Here is an 11,836-nt window from a genome sequence, read left to right on the forward strand (position 1 = left end):
CTTGGGATCAGAATGGGACCATGCTGCGTGTTATCATTGCCCAGAGCAGTCATGTTCACTAATTGGTTTTTACACTTATTTCTATTTTTAAGTAACAATTTTCCCATCATCATATTCTCTATTGATTCTACCTATCTTTGGCATGATATAGATTATTAATTTACTCTTGATAATTCATCTATATATGAGTTTGCCTATATCAACATGCTATGTTTAACATATCCTATACCACACTATCTGAATCTTTTATGCAGTCCCTAGGTTCACATCATGTGAGCTTCAACTATATGCTGTAAACTAATAATTTATTTACTACCTATGCTTGACACTTTTCATGAATTTCACCATTTTTCTTATATTTTATAGAATAATTTCATGTTCTTAAATAGTTTGCACATTACAATATTAGGGGAAATAATCACAACTTTTATAAACCCCAAAATCATTGAAGAGCCTTAAAAAATGTTTCTGTAAGAGTGGAGCTTTAATGCTCTCATCATAAAAACAGCAAAAAAATGGTAATTATGTGGGGTGAAGAATACGTTGGGTTTCCCTGGTGGCTCAGTGGTAAAGAACCCATCTGTTAATATAGGAGATGTGGGTTCAATCCCTGGGCTGGGAAGATGCCCTGGAGAAGGAAATGGTATCCTACTCTAATATTCTTGCTTGGGAAATCCCATGGACAGAGAAGACTCTCAGGCTATAGTCCATGAGGTTGCCAAAGAGTAGGACTCTAAGTGACTAAAAAACAACATCAAAGGATGTGTTAACTAACCTTATTGTGGTAAACATTTTACAATATCTATGTGATCAATTCATCACATTGTACACATAAAAGTTCTGATGATTCTAACACTCAGTTCCAATGTCTGGGAGGAGGGATCCCACACACCAAATAATTCTTAAACAGCTGGGTGTCCTACAATTTAATGAAATTCAAACACTGTATAGCATCAGATTCTACGGGTTAAGGGCTCAATCCTCCAACATTTATCATCCCCTCTTCAAGAATCAGTTGCAAGTCCAAGTTGTCACCTGTGCTTCTAACTAACTAGCTGTAAGAGCTGAGGTTCCAGAAACTCCCTCCTTGGGTTTGATTAATTTGTTAGATGGTTCACAGAACTCAGAGGAGCATTTCACTTAGCAGACCACCAGTTTATTATAAAAAAAGGTTGCAACCCAGGAACAGCTAGATGGACGACATGCATAGGGCAAATTTTGTGGGAAGAGGTTGTGCTACTTTCCCCAAACCTCCACATGTTCATCATCACAAAAGCTCTCCAAATACCATCCTTTCCAGTTCTTCTGGAGATTTCATTACACAGGCATAGCTGATTAAATCATCAGGCCATTGGCTATTGATTCAACTTCCAGTTCCTCTCCCCTCCCTGAAGTCGGTGGAGTGGGACTGAATGTTCCAGTCCTCTAATCGCAGAGTTGGTTTTCCTAACAATGAATCTCAATTTTTAACTGCGTTCTGAATTCACCTCATCAACATAACAAATGACGTTTTTATGCTCTTGTTGCAAGGATTTTATGAACTCAGAAACATAGACCAAATATATATTTCTTATTATAACTCACAATGTCACAAATTCTTAAACTTATACAAAGCTATATGTTAATTATAACTCAATAAAATTTGAAGATAGAATAAATAATATATTATAATTCCATTTTAGAATTTTGCCTTTAACATCACATCAAATTAGATTGTTATATTGAGGAGGGCTTGTACCAGTAGACTAGCAGAAGACAGTCAGTCCTGCCTTTGTGACTTACCTTGGGAGCATCCAAGTTATAAATACAGCTTCTCATGGACTAATCCAATTTCTCAGATAGTTGCTTTTTTAAAGGGGGATATTATAACTACTAATACAGAGCTCTTTCTATCATATGACTTGGATCCAAAATCTATACAAATACAAACATGAATATGATGTGGTCTCTGAGTTTGAATAGCTCTAAGTAGATGGGGAGGAAGGTCCATAAAAAGTAATTACTGGGACTTCCAGGGCTTCCTGGGAAAAATAATCCGCTTTGCAATGCAGGGGACACCAGTTCAATCCCTGGTCTGGGAAGATCCCACATGCCTCAGGGAAACTAAGCCTGTGTGCCAGGATACTGAGCCCATGCACCACAGTCCACTAGTTGAAACTACTGAGCCCATGCGCCCAAATGCTTAAGTCTGCATGCCTGGAACCTGTTCTCTACAAGAGAAGCCACTGCATTGAGAAGCTCATGCACCGCAATGGAGAGTAGCTTCGCTCACCACAACTAGAGAAAGCCTGCATGCAGCAAGAAGATCTAGGGTAGCCAAAAATAAATGCAAAAATAAATTTAAAAATATTTTAGAAAGCATTATTACCAGAATGAACACTGTCACAAAATAATGGAAGAGAAAATGCTATCATAATAGCATAAACCTTCTAAGAGGAGCCATTAAAGTTGGATTTGATGAATAGAAGGTTGTAAAAATTGCCAAGATAAAAGCAGACATACAAACTATGCAGGAAAGACATGGAGGAATAAAAGAAAATAGCATGGACAAGGCATGGAGCAAATATGGAATGAATGGAGTGCAGGTTTTCTTAGGATGAGAAGATAAATATAGTAAGGTTACTTGTTTCCATACTATGAAGGACCTCATAGGACTTTTTTTTATGGAGTTTGGAATTCATTATCAGACAGAGAGGAGTAATAAAAGAAATTTAAACTTGGGTGTAAAATAATTGTATTTGTCTTCCCAGATACCATCCAATTTGGGTCAGACAGTTCAGATTCTGATTTTGGTTTTCACTTCAGGGCCTTGAGTAACCACTCTTTGCCTCTAGCCTCTATAGTTAGGCCTCCATGACCTGCCAACACCTTCATGTGATCCCGTCAGCCTTCCTCCTCCAAACACAGAAGCACACTTTGTACTTTTTGGTTGTACATTGAACTGAAGCTTTCTCTTGTAGTTTTCCATGTAAGTTTCAAGTATCCCTTTACCTGTCCTAAATTCTGTTTTTCTACAAACCCCTCTTTTCTTTTCTGTGCTGCCAGACCTGTGGGATCTTCCCTCACCAGGGATCAAGCCTGAAGCCCCTGCAGTGGAAGCACAGAGTCTTCCACTTGCCAGGGAAATCCCTATAAAATTCTCTTGAATTAAAAAAAAAATTGTGCAGCATCAGATTATATAAATTATTCAGTTCAACCTCCTCATTCCATTCTATACTGATTTACTATAAAATTTTTGAAACACTTTTGCCTTATTTAGGTCTTAGTTGTATAACCCATTATTATGCACAGTTCCCTTATAGATTCATTTCCAAGCTGTATTGCCATGAAGATTTTTTTATAACTATATGTCTTTAATACAGTTATTTAATTTTAGAAGCAAAACTCTGAAAAATGGTATCACTAACTACCTATGGAGTTCAAAATGGAGTTATTAATAACCAAAAGTCAAACTGTATTTTTGTAAGAGTAATTCCAGGGTGTTGGATATATGATCAAGAGTACAGAAAAAAATGGCTGTTGTTATTTGTGACACAATTTTGCAGATATGAAAGTGAAAGTCGCTCAGTCATGTCCAACTCTTTGCGAACCCATGGACTATACAGTCCATGGAATTCTCCTGGCCAGAATCCTGGAATGGGTAGCCATTCCCTTCTTCCCAACCCAAGGGTTGAACCCAGGTCTCCCACTTGGCAGGTGGATTCTTTACCAGCTGAGCCACTAGGGAAGCCTGTTGTAACAAAAAACAGGAAAAAGACTTAGTAGAGTTCCAGTAACAGTTAAATTAATTGAACTCCAAATTGAAGACACTTCTGTTCATTACTAAAAAGTTTCTCCAGTTAATCTCTTGACTGAACATATTGAAACTCCATTTTGCTGTGAATGATATATATCCAGGTTTCACTCATTTTTGGGAAACACCCTTGACTGATGCCTAGGAACCTTTGAGGACTTCTGGAACTAAAGAGTTTTCTCCAGATATGAAGGTTCAAATGTCTATTGCTAACTCACAACTGAGTTAAAGCGCCAAAGAATTGGTTCTTTTGAACAGTGGTGTTGGAGAAGACCCTTGAGAATCCCTTGGACTGCAAGGAAATCCAACCAGTCAATCCTAAAGAAAATCAGTCCTGAATATTCATTAGAAGGACTGAAGCTGAAGTTCCAGTACTTTGACCACCTGATGTGAAGGGTCGATTCATGCGAAAAGACTCTGATGCTGAGAAAGATTGAAGGCAGGAGGAGAAGGGGACGGCAGAGGATGAGATGGCTGGATGGCATCACTGACTCAATGGACATGAGTTTGAGCAAGCTCTGGGAGTTGGTGATGGACAGGGAAGCCTGGCGTGCTGCAGTCAATGGGGTTGCAAAGAGTAGGACATGACTGAGTGACTGAACTGAATTGATACATATATACACATATATATATATATCACTAGAGATAATTTGGTAGTACTTCTCGACATTTTAAGTGCAAACACTCTTTAAGCCAACACGGCTATAGTTAGAAATACACTGCATGTACACATATGTATATAATAATATACACATTTTTAGGAATGTTTGTTCTAATAGCAATAAGAAGCAAAAAACTAAAAGTCTATCAATGAAGAACTTGTTAATTACTGCCATAAAATGATAATCTGAAGTCATAAAAATATACATTACAGATAAAGAGATAGATAGAGATGACAGGGAGGTAGAGAGATATGAAAAGATGCCCAAGAATTATGGAGACATAACGAGTTGAAGAATTATGAGTATAATATGGTTTTACTTGTGTGTGTTTTTTTAAAAGATAGTGCAAGCAATGAAAGGAAAAATAGAGACACAGAACTTCATCAAAATGAAGATTTTTTTTTGTTTCAAAGCACATCATAAAGAAAGTAAAAAGGCAACACAGAATGGGAGAAAAGATGTGAATTATGTAATAAGGGATTGGCATCCAAAATATATAAAGAACTCTTACATCAATAATAAAGGCAACCCAATTAAAAATGGGCAAAAGATCTAAATAGACATTTCTCCAAAGAAGATATATAAATGTCTAATTAGCACATGAAAAGACATTCAATATCATTAGCCATCAGAGAAATACAAATCAAAATCATTGTGAGATACTATTTTGCCCCCAATAGAATGCCAAAAATAAAAGATGAACAACAAGTGTTTGGGAGAATGTGGAGAATTGGAATTCTCAAACACTGCTGATGAGGTTGTAAAATTATGCAGTCACATGAATTGTTAAAAATAGTTTACTATATGTTATAGCAATTCCACTCTTAGGTACATACCAAAGAGTATTAAAATTAGATGTTCACAAAAAAACATTATGAATTGTTGATCATAGTGGCATTATTTGTAATGGCCAAAAAGTGGAAACAGAAATGTCTATCAACAATAACTGTATATGGTATAGCCATACAATGGTAGACTATATAGCCAGAGAAAGGATAGAACATGATGTATATTCTATAACATAGGTGAACCTTGAAAACACCTTGCTAAGTAAAAGAAGCTAGACACACAAGGCCGCATATTGCATGATTCCATTTATATGAAATGTCCAGAATAGACATTTTCCATAGAAATAGAATTTTCCATAGAAATGGAAAATAGATTAGTGTTTGCCACAGGTGGAGCTGATAAATCTATAATGCCTTTTTTGGGGGTAAGAAAATATTCTGGGATTAGATAATGATTATGACTTTACAACCTTGTGAGTGTATTAAAAACCACTAATCTTTTTACACTTTAAAAATTGAATATTAAATTATGTGAATCCTATCTCAGTAAGCTATTATTTTAATAGGTAATGGGATAGTGATTTATGTATTATCCAAATTTCTTAGTTTATTGAACTTGGTTAAGTGCAAGAAGGAAACAAATTTACTTATTCTCCCCACTAGACTTCAAACAACACTGCAAAATCTTCCAATTTGGACAATATCTCAGACAGAGCCCCTTAACTTTTCCCTGTCATTAGCATGAATTACCAAAAAGCCTCACCTGTAAGCATCATAAGGTCCAGGCCAATCTAATATCAAGAATAATCTTATCCAGTTCAAAGCTTCTCTCCTCTGCCTTCAATTATTTACTCTTCTGCCTTATGCATCTACCCTTTCATCTCTTCTCTCTTTACAGCCTCTGCCACCTGCTTTTGTGATGCAGTTATCGTCTGGCAGAAGTTCAGATGCTGGCTCTTCTCTCGGGCTATTTCTGTGAGCTCTCTGGACACCTCTCCCTATTTCCACTGCCCGGCGGCCTCATTACAGTGTCTTCCCTCAGACAGGCCACAGCCTCTCAGCTCCTACCCACTCACCCTTTTTCTGTTGGGCTCCCCTCACCTTGCCTGGCTGTCCTCTTGTGTAGGGTTCTTTCAGGAAAATTCAATCTTCTTTAGCACAGGCTTAACTCACAGAAAAGTTCTGGTAGTACAGATTTCTGCTTCACTTCAGGGACCCTCTGTTCAGGGTCAACCTCTCTCAACTTTTTCTAAAATTGAGAAGTATAACATACTGAGAAATACCATGTATAATGTATATGTATAGTTCAGAGAACAGTAATAGTAAAAATAAATTGACAACCATGTACACACCTCCCAGATGCTCCCTTAAGAAACAAAATATTGCTACAAGTTTTCACCACAAGGAAAAAAATTTCTTTTTTTCCCCTTTTTTTCATATCTGTAAGAGATGATGTCTGTTAACCAAACTTATTGTGGTAATCATTTAAGTAACGTAAGTCAAGTGATTATACTGTATTAAACATATTAAACAGTGTTGTTATGTCAATTGTACCTCAATAAAACTAGAGGGGGAAAGGAAAGAGAATATTGACAATTTCCTTGAATCTCTTAATGTTTCATGTTAATCTTTCTTTTAACATTTTGAAATAGTTATATATGTGTGTGTATATATATATAGACATACATGTATATATTGTATATATACAATACTCTATTTAGCTGTACCTGCTTTTGAATTTTACATGAATGGAATGATACTCTAGACCCTGGAATGACATTGCCCATTCCCATGACTAGATATGTGACATTGAGCAGTTACTTAACCTTTCTATGCCTCAGTTTCAGCATCTGTAAACTGAAGCCAACAATAAAGTTTACATCCTTAAACTGTTTAGAGGATTAAATGAATCAGTAATCATAAAATGCCTAGTTTAGCATAGTAATTACATGCTAAAATGTTTGCTAAATAAAATAAAACTGTATATATTCCACTATATTTAAAATTTTTTATTTGGCATCATTGCATTGAAACATTTACACTATATCCAAGGTAAATGTTAATTTTTAAATCTCCCTGTTTAACATCCTAGTGTACCACAATTTATCTATTGTACTCTTCATTGATATTTGAGATGTTTCCAAACTAAGACTATTTCAGACATTCATATCTTTCGATCATCTTTATATTTACCATGTTCTGGCTTAATATGCCAGCAAATTTGGAAAACCCAGTAGTGGCCACAGGACTGGAAAGGTCAGTTTTCATTCCAAGCCCAAAAAAAGGCAATGCCAAAAAATGCTCAAACTACCTCACAGTTGCACTCATCACACATGCTAGCAAAGTAATGCTCAAAATTCTCCAAGCCAGACTTCAACAGTACATGAACTGTGAACTTCCAGATGTTCAAGTTGGATTTAGAAAAGGCAGAGGAACCAGAGATCAAATTGCCAACATCTGTTGGATCATCAAAAAAGCAAGAGAGTTTCAGAAAAACATCTACTTCTGCTTTATTGACTATTCCAAAGCCTTTGACTATGTGGATCACCACAAACTGTGGAAAATTCTTCAAGAGATGGGAATACCAGACCACCTTACTTGCCTATTGAGAAATCTGTATTCAGGTGAAGAAGCAACAGTTAGAAATGGACCTGGAACAACAGACTGACCCCACACAGGGAAAGGAGTACATCAAGGCTGTATATTGTCACCCTGCTTATTTAACTTACATGCAGAGTACATAATGAGAAATGCTGGGCTGGATGAAGCACACATTGGAATCAAGATTCCCCAGGAGAAATATCAATAACCTCAGGTATGCAGATGATACCACTCTTATGGCAGAAAGTGAAGAACTAAAGAGCCTTTTGATGAAAGTGAAAGAGGAGAGTGAAAAAGTTGGCTTAAAGTTCAACATTCAGAAAACAAAGATCATGGCATCTGGTCCTATCACTTCATGGCAAATAGAGGGGAAAACAGTAGAAACAGTGACAGACTATTTTTGGGGGCTCCAAAAATCACTGCAAATGGTGACTGCAGTCAAAAAATTAAAAGACGCTTACTCCTTGGAAGGAAAGTGATGACCAACATAGACAGCATATTAAAAAGCAGAGACATTACTTTACCAACAAAGGTCCATCTAGTCAAGGCTATGGTTTTTCCAGTAGTCATGTATGGATGTGAGAGTTGGATTATAAAGAAAGCTGAGTGCTGCAGAATTGATGCTTTTGAACTGTGGTGTTGGAGAAGACTCTTGCAAGTCCCTTGGACTGCAACGAGATCCAACCAGTCCATCCTAAAGGAAATCAGTCCTGAATATTCATTGGAAGGACTGATGCTGAAACTCCAATACCTTGGCCACCTGATGCGAAGAACTGACTCATTTGAAAAGACCCTGATGCTGGGAAAGATTGAAGGTGGGAGGAAAAGAGGACTCCAGAGGATGAGAGGGTTGAATGGCATCACTGACTCGATGGACATGAGTTTGAGTAAACTCCAGGAGTTAGTGATGGACAGGGAGGCCTGGCGTGCTGCAGTTCATGGGGCCTCAAAGAGTCAGACACAACTGAGCAACTGAACTGAACTAAACCAAATAGGAATACCTTATGTATTCCTACTATTGGAATATGCCATCCTAATTCATTGTCAGCTTTATGTGAGCAAGTCACTTTTCCTAGGTTTTTGCTTATCTTTACATTTTTGATAATGTGTTTAAATTTAACTAGGCAATTTTTTAAAAAACATTTTCTTTGAGACAACTACAGATTCACCAATTCTGTGTTTTGAGAGAGAAGTTCTATTTTTAACATAGTCAAATTTATCAATATTTACCTTTATAGTTAGTCTGTTTTTTAATTCTTATTTAAGAAATTCTTCCCTGAGATCCTAATACTGTCTTCTATATAACTTCTAAAATGTTTATAAATTTGCCTTTTATATTTAGATCTTTACTGTGCCTAAATTTACTATGTTTTTTAGTACTTAAGCTTGAGCCCACTTTCCTATTTTTCTTATTCACATTTTTCCAAATGCCATTTATGAAAATGTTGGTCCTTTCTTCACTTTCCTCCAGTGCTATCTCTAGCACAGATTAAATGTCTACAAATTGTGGGATTTTCTCTGAGATTGGTAAGCAAATCATTCTTTCTCTTTAATAAAACTGTATCTGTTACTAGTATGTGGAGATGTGATTGACTTCTCAATGAAGAGTTCTGGCTGACAGTCATGTTAATACTAATAATTTGTCCAAAGATCATTTTGTTTTCAATAGTGACAGTCATTTTCAAATAATAACAGTTTTATTTCCTTCTTGCATACTTTGATGCATTGTATTTATTTTTCTGGCCAGATTGCAGCTGCTAGGATCTTTAGGACAATTTGAAAAGAAGAGTCATTGGAAGGAATGGCCAAGATGGTGGAGTGTGAAGACCCCTCCCATGGGCATACCAAAATTTCACCTCCAGAGCAACTACTGATGAGAAAAACTGAAATACTAGTAGAAAAGGCCTTCTGCAAGTAAAGATTTTTAAAAAGGAACCACAACAAGGTAGTAGGAGGTGTGGAGGCACGGTACGGTTAAGATGCATACACTCAAGTGGGCAACCCACAAATAGGAGGATAATTACAACTGCAGAGATTCTCCCCAAAGAGTGAGGAGTCAAAGCCCTACATTGGGTTCCCCAGCCCTGGAGTCCTGCACTGAGGAGATGAAAACCAAGAATGTTTGTCTTTTAAGGCCAGTGGGACTTATTTTTAGAAGAGCCAGAGAGCCTTGGGAGATAAAGACTCAGCTCTTAAAGGACACACACAAAATCTCACATAGTCCAGTACCCGGGGCAGAAGTAATTTGAAAGAAGTCTGGATCAGACCCACCTGCTGATCTTGGAAAGCCTCCTGGAGAGGTAAGAGGCAAAGGATACTGGCAGCAGCCATTTGGGGGAGCTTGTTCTATCACATGAACACTGGTGCTGCCAAGTCCCATTTGAGGAATTGCTCCTCTAGTTTATTAGTGCCAGACCCTCTCACTAGCCTGTGGGGCATGAGTGCTGGGACACCTCATGCCCACCTACCAGACCTGGTACTTTTAAGAGCTGTATTGAGCTGTATTGAGACCCAGCCCTGTGTACCAATGACCTGACACTAGCCCCAAGACCATACTCATCCACCTGTGACCTGGCACTAACCCTTAGACCCTTGGGACTCAGCTCCACCCACCAGTGGGTAAACAGCAGTTCCAGGACCCACCAACTCTGGGACACCCGGGGACCCTCAGTCAGCCATGCCAGGATCCAGCCTTATCCACTGGTTGGCTGACACCAGCTCCAGAACTCCCAGAGCCTTGCAGCAAGAGACCCAGGAACAGGGTTCCAATCACCAATGAGCCTACATTGGCTCCAGACCTGCCAGAACCCAGTCCCACCGAACAGCAGGCCAACACAAGGGTCAGGACCTTCTGGAGCTCCAGGTCCACCCACCAGCAGTCCAACCCCATCTCTGAGACACCCTGGGTTCTCAGCCCCACCCCAGTGTTCAATTTCAAAGGCCAACACCAGCTTTGGGACATAACAGACACCATAACCAGTGGCCTCAGGAACTAGCCCTAAGCACAAGCAGGCAGACACTATATCTGGGAACCCCCAGCATTGCAACCACTCACACCGGAATCTGGGTCTGCACACCAATGCACCAGCAATAACCCTAGGACCCCTGAAACTTCTCAGCCAGTGGTCTTGGGATCCTGCCTAGCCAATCAATAACCAGCAGCTTTTACACAAGGCAGGGCCTGGCAACCAAAGGGACAAAGGCCAGCCATACCTAATGAACTGCCTACAGTAGTCAGCTTGCCATGACAGACTCATGCAGCCTCAATAGGGAGTACCCTTAGAGGTTATAGCTCTGGTGACCAGAAGAGAGTATGCTGTTGGGACACATAGGATGCCTCCTACAAAAAGGCCACTTCTCTAAGGTCAGGAAACATAACCAACCTACCAAATATATAGGGGGAAAACCCAACAAATTAGGCAGAAGGAGGTGACAGAGGAATATGTTTCAAACAAAGGAACAAGATAAAACCCCAGAAAAAGAACTAATGACATGAAGTGAGGCAGTCTAGAAACCTTGATAGATCAAGGTGGTGATTGTGAAGATATTAAAAAAAAAAAAAAACTTGGCAGAAAAGTAGAACAGAGTGAGAAATTAGAAACTTTTAACAAAGAGTAAGAAAATATAAAGAAGAACAAAACAGATAAAAATACAATAACTGAAGTGGAAAAACTATAGAAGGAATCAACAGTAGACTAGATCAAACAGGATCAAATCAGCCCGATGGAAGAGAGAGTAGTGAAAATCACTGAAGCTGAAAAGAAAAAAGAATAAACAGGGAATATCCCTCAAAAAATTAAAAATAGAGCTATGTATGATCCAGCAATTCCATTCCCAGATATTTGTCCAGAGAAAACATAAACACACTAGTTTCAAAATATATGTGCATCATTGTGTTCATTGCAGCTCTATTTAGGATAGCCAATATGAAATCAACCAATGTGTTGATTTACAGATGAATGGATATAAAAGAGGAGGTATACATATATAAA

The sequence above is a fragment of the Cervus elaphus genome, chromosome 3 (assembly GCF_910594005.1).
Source record: "Cervus elaphus chromosome 3, mCerEla1.1, whole genome shotgun sequence".
NCBI lineage: Eukaryota > Metazoa > Chordata > Mammalia > Artiodactyla > Cervidae > Cervus > Cervus elaphus.